The sequence below is a fragment of the Schistocerca serialis genome, chromosome 6 (genome assembly GCF_023864345.2).
Source record: "Schistocerca serialis cubense isolate TAMUIC-IGC-003099 chromosome 6, iqSchSeri2.2, whole genome shotgun sequence".
NCBI classification, from domain to species: Eukaryota; Metazoa; Arthropoda; class Insecta; order Orthoptera; family Acrididae; genus Schistocerca; species Schistocerca serialis.
In genome coordinates, this window is record NC_064643.1 from 70,254,353 (window position 1) to 70,264,440 (window position 10,088).

The following is a 10,088-nucleotide window of genomic DNA, read 5'->3' on the forward strand; positions in this document are numbered from 1 at the left end:
GCCAACTTAAGTACAAGAGGACTGACACTCTCAATTTCTATGATTTGAATTTCTCCTGTGAGTCCAGTTTCAGATTCCGATGCTTCACTTCAGGTTTACTGTATCCCTTGGACCTTCTTATTGACGATGGAACAAAGAAATTGCATCCGAATTTAATACAAAAGGCACAATGCTGACTTAAGTAAAAGAGGACTGACACTCTCACTTTCAATGATTTGAACCTCTCGTGTGAGTCCTGTTTTAGATTCCTATGCTCCACTTCAGGTTTACTGAATCCCTTGGACCTTCTTATTGACGATGGAATACAGAAATTGCAAATGAATGTAATACAAAAGGCACAATGACGACTTAAGTACAAGAGGACTGACACTCTCACTTTCTATGATTTGAACCTCTCCTGTGAGTCCAGTTTTAGATTCCGATGCTTCACTTCAGGTTTACTGTATACCTTGCACCTTCTTATTGACGACGAAACACAGAAATTGCATCCGAAATTTATACAAAAGGCACAATGCCGACTTAAGTACAAGAGGACTGACACTCTAACTTTCTATGATTTGAACCTCTCCTATGAGTCCAGTTTTAGATTCCGATGCTTCACATCAGGCTTACTGTTTCCGTTGGACCTTCTTTTTGACGAAGAATCACAGAAATTGCATCGGAATTAAATTCAAAAGGCACAATGCCGACTTAAATACAAGAAGACTGACACTCTAACATTCTATGATTTGAGCCTCTCCTGTAAGGCCAGTTTTAGATTCCGATGCTTTACTTCAGGTTTACTGTATCCCTTGGACCTTCGTATTGACGATGAAACACAGAAATTGCATCCGAAATTAATGCAAATGGCACAATGCCGACTTCAGTACAAGAGGACTGACACTCTAACTTTCTATGATTTGAACCTCTCCTGTGAGTCGAGTTTTAGATTCCGATGCTTCACTTCAGGTTTACTGTATACCTTGCACTTTCTTATTGATGATGAAACACAGAAATTGCATCCGAATGTAAACCAAAAGGCACAATGCCAACTTCAGTACAAGAGGACTGACACTCTCACTTTGTATGATTTGAACCTCTCCAGTGAGTCCAGTTTTAGATTCCGATGCTTCACTTCAGGTTTACTGTATCCCTTGGACCTTCTTATAGACGATGAAACACAGAAATTGAATCCGAATTTAATACAAAAGGCACAATGCCGACCTAACTACAAGAGGACCGACACTTTAAAATTCTATGATTTGAACCTCTCCTGTGAGTCCAGTTTTAGATTCCGATGCTTCACTTCAGGTTTAGTGTATCCCTTGGACCTTCTTATTGTCGACGAAGCATAGAAATTGCATCGTAATTAAATTCAAAAGGCACAATGCCGACTTAAGTACAGGAGGACTGACACTCTAACTTTCTATGATTTGAACCTCTCCTATGAGTCCAGTTTTAGATTCCGATGCTTCACATCAGGCTTACTGTTTCCGTTGGACCTTCTTTTTGACGAAGAAGCACAGAAATTGCATCGGAATTAAATTCAAAAGGCACAATGCCGACTTAAATACAAGAAGACTGACACTCTAACTTTCTATGATTTGAACCTCTCCTTTAAGGCCAGTTTTAGATTCCGATGCCTCACTTCAGTTTTACTGTATCCCTTGGACCTTCGTATTGACGATGAAACACAGAAATTGCATCAGAAATTAATACAAAAGGCACAATGCCGACTTAAGTACATGAGGAAAGATACTCTAACATTCCATGATTTGAACCTGTAATGTGAGTCCAGTTTTAGATTCCGATGCTTCACTTCAGGTTTACTGAATCCCTTGGACCTTCTTATTGACGATGAAACACAGAAATTGCATCCGAATTTAATACAAAAGGCACAATGACGACTTAAGTACAAGAGGATTGACACTCTCGCTTTCTATGATTTGAACCTCTCCTGTGAGTCCAGTTTTAGATTCCGATGCTTCACTTCAGGTTTACTGTATACCTTGGACCTTCTTATTGACGATGAAACACAGAAATTGCATCGGAGATTAATAGAAAAGGCACAATGCCGACTTAAGTACAAGAGGACTGACACTCTCACTTTCTATGATTTGAAAATCTCCTGTGAGTCCAGTTTTAGATTCCGATGCTTCACTTCAGGTTTACTGTATCCCTTGGACCTTCTTATAGACGATAAAATACAGAAATTGAATCCGAATTTAATACAAAAGGCACAATGCCGACTTAAGTACAAAATGACCGACACTCTAACTTTCTATGATTTGAAACTCTCCAGTGATTCCAGTTTTAGATTCCGAAGCTTCACTTCAGGTTTACTGTATCCCTTGGACCTTCTTATTGACGATGAAACACAGATATTGCAACGGAATTAAATACAAAAGGCACAATGCCGACTTAACTACAAGAGGACTGTCACTTTAACTTTTTATGATTTGAAGCTGTCCTTTGAGTCCAGTTTTGGATTCCGATGCTTCACTTCAGGTTTACTGTATACCTTGGACCTTCTTACTGACGATGAAACACCGAAATTGCATCGGAATGAAATTGAAAATGGACAATGCTGACTTAAGTATAAAAGGACGGACACTCTAACTTTCTATGATTTGAACCCCTCCTGTGAGTCCAGTATTAGATTCCGATGCTTCACTTCACGTTTACTGTATACCTTGGTTCTTCTTATTGAGGATGAAGCACAGAAAATGCATCGGAATTAAATTCAAAAGTCACAATGCCGACTTATGTACAAGAGGACTGACACTCTAATTTGATATGATTTGATCCTCTCCTGTGAGTCCTGTTTTCGATTCCGATCCTTCACTTCAGGTTTACTGTATACCTTGGACCTTATAATCCACGATGAAACACAGAAATTGCTACGGAATTAAATTCAAAAGGCACAATTCCGACTTAAGGACAAGAGTAAGGACACTCTAACTTTCTATGATTTCAACCACTCCCGTGAGTCCAGTTTTAGATACCGATACTTCCCTTCAGGTTTACTGTATACCTTGGACCTTCTTATCCACGATGAAACACAGAAATTGCATCGGAATTAAATTCAAAAGGCACAATCCCGATATAAGTACAAGAGGACCGACACTTTAACATTCAATGATTTGAACCTCTCCTGTGAGTCCAGTTTTAGATTCCGATGCTTCACTTCAAGTTTACTGTATACCTTGGACCTTCTTGTTGACGATGAAACACAGAAATTGCATTCGAATTTAATACAAAAGGCACAATGCCGACTAAATTACAAGGGGACTGACACTCTAAATTTCTATGATTTGAACCTCTCCTGTGAGTCCAGGTTTAGATTCCGATGCTTCACTTCAGGTTTACTGTATCCCTTGGACCCCCTAGAGGACAGACACTCTAAATTTCTATGATTCGAACCTCTCCTGTGAGTCCTGTTTTTGATTTCGTTGCTTCACTTCTGGTTTACTGTATACCTTGGACATTCTTAATGACGATGAAACACAAAAATTGCATCCGAATTTAATGCAAATGCACAATGCTCACTTAGGTACAAGAGGACTGACACTCTAACTTTCTATGATTTGAACCTCTCCAGTGAGTCCAGTTTTATATACCGATGCTTTACGTCAGGTTTACTGAATACCCTAGACCTTCTTATTGACGATGAAGCACAGAAATTTCGTCGGAATTAAATACAAAAGGCACTATGCCGGCTTAAGTACAAGATGACCGACACTATAACATTCTATGATTTGAACCTCTAATGTGTGTCCAGTTTTAGATTCCGACGCTTCACTTCAGGTTTAGTGTATCCCTTCGACCTTCTTATTGTCGAGGAAACACAGAAATTGCATCGGAATTAAATTCAGAAGGCACAATTCCGACTTAAGTACAAGAGGACTGACACTCTAACTTTCTTTCATTTGAACTTCTCCTGTGAGACCAGTTTTAGATTCTGATGCTTCATTTCAGATTTACTGTATCCCTTTTACCTTCTTATTGACGATGAAGCACTGAAATTGCATCGGAATTAAATTCAAAAGGCACAATGCCGACTTAAGTACAAGACGTCTGACACTCTAACTTTCTATGATTTGAACCTCTCCTGTGAGTCCAGTTTTAAATTCCGATGCTTCATTTCAGGTTTGCTGTATCTCTGGGACCTTCTTATTGACGATGAAGCACAGAAATTTCATCGGAATTAAATTCAAAATGGACAATGCCGACTTAAGTACAATAGGACTGACACTCTAACAGTCTACGATTTGAAACCATTCTCTGAGTCCAGTTTTAGATTCCGATGCTTCACTTCAGGTCTACAATACCTTGGCCCTTCTTATTGACGATGAAGCACAGAAAATGCTTCGGAATTAAATTCAAAAGGCACAATGCCGAGTAAAGTACAAGAGGACTGACACTCAAACTTTCTATGATTTGAACCTCTCCTGTGAGTCCAGTTTTAGATTCCGATGCTTCATTTCAGGTTTACTGTATACTTTGGACCTTCTTATTGACGATGAAACACAGAAATTGCATCGGAATTAAATTAAAAAGGCACAATGCCGACTTAAGTACAAGATGACTGACACTCTAACTTTCTATGATTTGAACCTCTCCTGTGAGTCCAGTTTTAGATTCTGATGCTTCACTTCAGGTTTACTGTATACCTTGGACCTTCTTATTGACGATGAAACACGGAAATTGCATCGGTATTAAATTCAAAAAGCACAATGCCGACTTAAGTACAAGAGGACAGATACTCTAACTTTCTATGATTTGAACCTCTCTTGTGAGTCCAATTTCAGATTCCGATGCTTCACTTTAGTTTTACTGTATACCTTGGATATTCTTATTGACGTTGAAACACAGAAATTGCATCCGAATTTAATGCTATAGGCACAATGCTGACTTAGGTACAAGAGGAATGACACTCTCACTTTCTATGACTTGAACCTCTCCTGTGAGTCCAGTTTTAGATACCGATGCTTCACTTCAGGTTTACTGTATACCTTGGACCTTCTTATTGACGATGAAGCACAGAAAATGCATCGGAATTAAATTCAAAAGGCAGAAGGCCGACTTAAGTACAAGTGGACTGACACTCTAACTTTCAGTGATTTGAACCTCTCCTGTGAGTCCAGTTTTTAATTCCGGTGCTTCGCTTCACGTTTACTGTATACCTTGGACCTTCTTATTGACGATGAAACACAGAAATTGCATCGGATTTAAATGCCGACTTAAGTACAAGAGGACTGACACTCTAACTTTCTATGATTTGAACCTCTCTTGTGAGTCCAGTTTTAGATTCCGATGATTCACTTCAGGTTTACTGTATCCCTTGGACCTTCTTATTGACGATGGAACAAAGAAATTGCATCCGTATTTAATACAAGACGCACAATGCTGACTTAAGTACAAGAGGACTGACACTCTCACTTTCTATGATTTGAACCTCTCCTGCGAGTCCAGTTTTAGATTCCGATGCTTCACTTCAGGTTTACTGTATCCCTTGGACCTTCTTTATGACGAAGAAGCACAGAAATTGCATCGGAATTAAATTCAAAAGGCACAATGCCGACTTAGGTACAAGAAGACTGACACTCTCAATTTCTATGATTTGAATTTCTCCTGTGAGTCCAGTTTTAGATTCCGATGCTTCACTTCAGGTTTACTGTATCCCTTGGACCTTCTTATTGACGATGGAACAAAGAAATTGCATCCGAATTTAATACAAAAGGCACAATGCTGACTTAAGTAAAAGAGGACTGACACTCTCACTTTCATTGATTTGAACCTCTCGTGTGAATCCTTTTTTAGATTCCGATGCTCCACTTCAGGTTTACTGAATCCCTTGGACCTTCTTATTGACGATGGAATACAGAAATTGCAAATGAATGTAATACAAAAGGCACAATGACGACTTAAGTACAAGAGGACTGACACTCTCACTTTCTATGATTTGAACCTCTCCTGTGAGTCCAGTTTTAGATTCCGATGCTTCACTTCAGGTTTACTGTATACCTTGCACCTTCTTATTAAAGACGAAACACAGAAATTGCATCCGAAATTTATACAAAAGGCACAATGCCGACTTAAGTACAAGAGGACTGACACTCTAACTTTCTATGATTTGAACCTCTCCTATGAGTCCAGTTTTAGATTCCGATGCTTCACATCAGGCTTACTGTTTCCGTTGTACCTTCTTCTTGACGAAGAAGCACAGAAATTGCATGGGAATTAAATTCAAAAGGCACAATGCCGACTTAAATACAAGAAGACTGACACTCTAACATTCTATGATTTGAGCCTCTCCTGTAAGGCCACTTTTAGATTCCGATGCTTTACTTCAGGTTTACTGTATCCCTTGGACCTTCGTATTGACGATGAAACACAGAAATTGCATCCGAAATTAATGCAAATGGCACAATGCCGACTTAAGTACAAGAGGACTGACACTCTAACTTTCTATGATATGAACCTCTCCTGTGAGTCGAGTTTTAGATTCCGATGCTTCACTTCAGGTTTACTGTATACCTTGCACTTTCTTATTGATGATGAAACACAGAAATTGCATCCGAATGTAAAACAAAAGGCACAATGCCAACTTAAGTACAAGAGGCCTGACACTCTCACTTTCTATGATTTGAACCTCTCCAGTGAGTCCAGTTTTAGATTCTGATGCTTCACTTCAGGTTTACTGTATCCCTTGGACCTTCTTATAGACGATGAAACACAGAAATTGAATCCGAATTTAATACAAAAGGCACAATGCCGACCTAACTACAAGAGGACTGACACTCTAAAATTCTATGATTTGAACCTCTCCTGTGAGTCCAGTTTTAGATTCCGATGCTTCACTTCAGCTTTCGTGTATCCCTTGGACCTTCTTATTGTCGAATAAGCATAGAAATTGCATCGTAATTAAATTCAAAAGGCACAATGCCGACTTAAGTACAGGAGGACTGACACTCTAACTTTCTATGATTTGAAACTCTCCTATGAGTCCAGTTTTAGATTCCGATGCTTCACATCAGGCTTACTGTTTCCGTTAGACCTTCTTTTTGACGAAGAAGCACAGAAATTGCATCGGAATTAAATTCAAAAGGCACAATGCCGACTTAAATACAAGAAGACTGACACTCTAACTTTCTATGATTTGAACCTCTCCTTTAAGGCCAGTTTTAGATTCCGATGCCTCACTTCAGTTTTGCTGTATCCCTTGGACCTTCGTATTGACGATGAAACACAGAAATTGCATCCGAAATTAATACAAAAGGCACAATGCCGACTTAAGTACAAGAGGAAAGATACTCTAACATTCCATTATTTGAACCTGTAATGTGAGTCCAGTTTTAGATTCCGATGCTTCACTTCAGGTTTACTGAATCCCTTGGACCTTCTTATTGACGATGAAACACAGAAATTGCATCCGAATTTAATACAAAAGGCACAATGACGACTTAAGTACAAGAGGACTGACACTCTCGCTTTCTATGATGTGAACCTCTCCTGTGAGTCCAGTTTTAGATTCCGATGCTTCACTTCAGGTTTACTGTATACCTTGGACCTTCCTATTGACGATGAAACACAGAAATTGCATCGGAGATTAATAGAAAAGGCACAATGCCGACTTAAGTACAAGAGGACTGACACTCTCACTTTCTATGATTTGAACCTCTCCTGTGACTCCAGTTTTAGATTCCGATGCTTCACTTCAGGTTTACTGTATCCCTTGGACCTTCTTATAGACGATGAAATACAGAAATTGAATCCGAATTTAATACAAAAGGCACAATGCCGACTTAAGTACAAAAGGACCGACACTCTAACTTTCTATGATTTGAAACTCTCCAGTGATTCCAGTTTTAGATTCCGATGCTTCACTTCAGGTTTACTGTATCCCTTGGACCTTCTTATTGACGATGAAACACAGAAATTGCATCCGTATTTAATACAAAAGGCTCAATGCCGACTTAAGTACAAGAGGACTGACACTCCAACATTCCATGATTTGAAACTGTAATGTGAGTCCAGTTTTGGATTCCGATGCTTCACTTCAGGTTTACTGTATACCTTGGACCTTCTTATTGACGATGAAACACAGGAATTGCATCGGAAGTTAATACGAAAGGCACAGTGCTGACGTAAGTACAAAAGGACTGACCCTCTAACTTTCTATGATTTGAAACTCGCCTGTGAGTCCAGTTTTAGATTCCGATGCTTCACTTCAGTATTACTGTATATAAAATAAATAAAATAAAATAAAATAAAATAAAATAAAATATTAATTATTTTTATCTGTCTGATTGGCTCTCCTATGAGTCGTCAGGTTTTGATTATTCGGTATCAGACGCTTGACAATGGCTTTTTCGTAAAGGCAATGTTACTCGTAGTTGACCGTGAAATAAAACTGAAATAATCGGACTTCGTAATTAAATCGTTTCCAAAGACTGCTGCGGTAGGTGCGGACTCATAATCTAAATCTCAATATTACAATAATTTGCCAGCCATGCCAAAACGTCGTACAGAGGTGATTGTCTACTAAACAAAAAATTACACAGTTAGTTAAATCAGATATATTCAATGAATAAGCCTACAGTTCATAGTCCTACTTACTTTTATAAATATAAATTCTTTACAGAATCGAGTGCCTAGTATGGTTGCAACTCGCAGTAATTTTCTATATCATGAAATATGGCGGTGTGCCAGACAATAAACTAAAATACGTGCTTCTCGCACCACTTCAACGAGAGCTCTCCTTTTTTAATCAAACATACGAGTAACGTCATTCTGTTTTTGTTTTATCAGCGACACAGCGCTGCAGTTCTGTGCCATAGGCTTTATTTATTTGTCACTGATTATTTATTTAATTAATATCTCGCGTTTCCGAGGAAACTCACGCTCGGCATGCAAATGTGCCTTTATATTGCCCCCTGAATTGCGAGGCGAAAGGACACACCTGCAGGCGAGCAATTCACCTAAAGGCACAAGAAAATCTAAGTTATCTACAACTATTTACATGACTTACATTATACTGTATATTATACACAAAATTTGAATGACGCGCGTGCGCCGAAAAAGTTCTTATGTTGGCAAAACAGAGTGCGCACATGCGCAGAAGCGTCTGTGTAACTACGGCACTGCCGTTATTTCGTAAATTTAGATCACGCGGCACAGTATTGCAGTTCATATTGTTCGTGTGCACGCGCATTTCTTAGTCGTTGCACAAAGAAAATATTCCACCAAGATTACATATGAAGACTACATTCTATGACAGGTAACTTAGTTTTAAAATTACAATATTTGTTATAATACAATACAACTTTAGATTGTTGAATGTTCTTAGTTACATAGCATTGCAATGAAATGCTTCAAAGAAAAATGTCCGTATTTTTCAGGTGCGTTGACCTATACACATGGTGTCGTTATCACAGTTCATATTCATCTGCTGCACAATAATTTTTTACAGGTTAGTATCGTCGTGGTAAAGTTTTTTGATCACAGTAACATCGTTGTATAACAACGTGATTAATACATAAGCGTGTCCATTTCCTATTTCCATTATAGTCGTTGTGATGCAGTTCGTTGTGACAAAAAGCATTGTTTATTACAGATCAGACGTGACCCGTCGAGTAATTGGTCCACGTGCAGTTCGTTTTTTTTTTTACATTCCGTGGAAGCTTGGTTGCAGAACCTCGGACGGCACATAGCTGGCGTCGATCCTTGGACAGTCCAGGTAAGAGTGTCCGTCACATTTCGAGAACATTTCATTCCCTGAAGTTCCAACCAAAATTCTTCCACCCGTCGTGTTGTTTTCTGGACAGGCACTTTGTGTCCATTTAATCCAGTTAACATCTTGAAGTTGGGTACTGTAGTAATGTCACTAGACGATGCACGAATTATTCACTTCACATTTTCAGTTTTTTGCTGAATATAGCTCACCTAAATGTTCGTTAATGTCCGTGAACAGAGGTTCACTATGCAATGTCTTTTTGGCACTCGTTTTGTTCAAATTTTCACACAGTAACAGTTACATTATACATCAGTTTAAAAAAAACATAAGTAATAATACATACACACGTCACATATTTTCTTAGCATAAA

At 38.7% G+C, this 10,088-nt stretch overlaps 1 long non-coding RNA gene across 1 annotated transcript; it reads left to right on the plus strand.

Annotated features, from left to right (window-relative positions):
- Positions 1-9,160: 9,160 nt before the first annotated feature.
- On the plus strand, positions 9,161-9,721 carry LOC126484100 (uncharacterized). Its single transcript, XR_007587807.1, has 3 exons — positions 9,161-9,262; positions 9,384-9,454; positions 9,599-9,721. It is a non-coding gene; the product is annotated as an uncharacterized LOC126484100 (long non-coding RNA).
- Positions 9,722-10,088: the final 367 nt, after the last annotated feature.